A 1,821-nucleotide genomic window follows, 5' to 3' on the forward strand; every position below is an offset into this window, starting at 1 on the left:
ACTTTGACCACACCCTCCTGGAAAGGTGCATTCAGGGCCCATGGGAGTAATGGCACAGATTCCTGACAGGTTAAAGGGACAGTTCGCCTCTTTAACCTCTCAGGTGGAGACGAACACATTCGGTGAAGCTTGGATGGAAGCAGGCGTTAAGCACAAAGAGGTAAATACATCCCATAATGCTGCTCGAGTTTGGCTCTTGAGAAACTGACCAATATTGTTAGAAAGAGGGCTTCTGAATTTTATGATATTTGGAGGATATTTCTGGAACTGTTGAGGGAGGGAGAATGAGAAAATGAAAATGATTTAATTTGTTGTTGGGAGTGCAAGGTGTAACCTATATTTTGAATACTTTTTTAAATGTATTATTATTTTATATATGTGTTTATTTTCTTATTTAACATCATTATTATTGTTATTATTTATATATGTGTTTATTTTCTTATTTATCATCATTATTATTATTATTATTATTATTTTATATATGTGTTTATTTTCTTATTTATCATCATCATTATTATTATTATTATTATTATTTTATATGTGTTTATTTTCTTATTTATCATCATTATTATTATTATTATTATTATTTTATATATGTGTTTATTTTCTTATTTATCATCATCATTATTATTATTATTATTATTTTATATATGTGTTTATTTTCTTATTTATCATCATCATTATTATTATTATTATTATTATTTAATATGTGTTTATTTTCTTATTTATCATCATTATTATTATTATTGTTATTATTTATATATGTGTTTATTTTCTTATTTTCATTATTTCATATTGATTGTACAGTAATTTGCTGACTAATTACTGCGGTTTATTGAATCTTTTTAATCATTTAATTATTATTTTCTTTACTGCCATATGTTTTGGATGTTTAAATTGTTGGATGTTGTTATATTAAAATGAAAAACAATAAATATATGTCTTAAAAAAAAAACCTGTTATCTTTGCTGTTCTTCACAGATGCAGCTAAAGAAATGGGAACAAATGATGTGTCTCTGTGACAGGCTGCTGGGAACAAAGACCCTAAAGATCCAGTTTAAAATGGCTTCTTTGCTAAGTTGTCTGTTCTGTGTGAACTTTAAAGAATGTATCTCACTTTGAAATGTGGCCATTTTGGTGTCCTGCAGTGACTCCAGCCAGAGAGAGAGACCCCCGCTGCCGGGGACTGAGTGAACCGAGGCAGCGTCGGCCTCTGGAGACCACGACAACCTTCCCTCAGGCCGGCTGCAGTGAAAGAAATGCAGCAACTACAACAGGACAGAAAGAAGGACAAAGAGGGAATGTAGGAAACCAGGGCCGAGCAACGATTAAAATGTTTAATCTAATTAATCGCATGATTTCCCTGATTAATCGCATTTGTACGCAGAATCCAAAAATGAATCCAAAAGTAGTGTATAGCTTTTAGCATTTAGCTTTATTTTAAATGTGCTGCCATATGAATGAAAGTGCCATAACATTTGTTGTGCAAACACACTTTTAACATCAGCATCTTTCTGTAGTTTTTATGTAGAAGCCTCGCTCCACTGTCTGTTTCCTTGAATGACTTGCTGCTATCAGTTGTGTGTTTTGCCTTTAAGTGATATTTTAGACTGGAACTACTACGCTGAGAAGACAATTCAACTTGGCAGTGTTTACAGATGACTTTGGTTCTGTCGACTCCGCCGTCTGGAAGAACTTTAAAATGAAAATGGCCGAGTAAAAGTTCCGTACCCTTCTCCATGTTTGGTGGATCCGCCGATTACTTTCTTTTCCTGTTCCACAGCAGACAGCAACAGACTTTTACAAAATAAAAGCCTGTGA

Source organism: Odontesthes bonariensis, chromosome 10 (genome assembly GCF_027942865.1).
Source record: "Odontesthes bonariensis isolate fOdoBon6 chromosome 10, fOdoBon6.hap1, whole genome shotgun sequence".
Taxonomy (NCBI): domain Eukaryota; kingdom Metazoa; phylum Chordata; class Actinopteri; order Atheriniformes; family Atherinopsidae; genus Odontesthes; species Odontesthes bonariensis.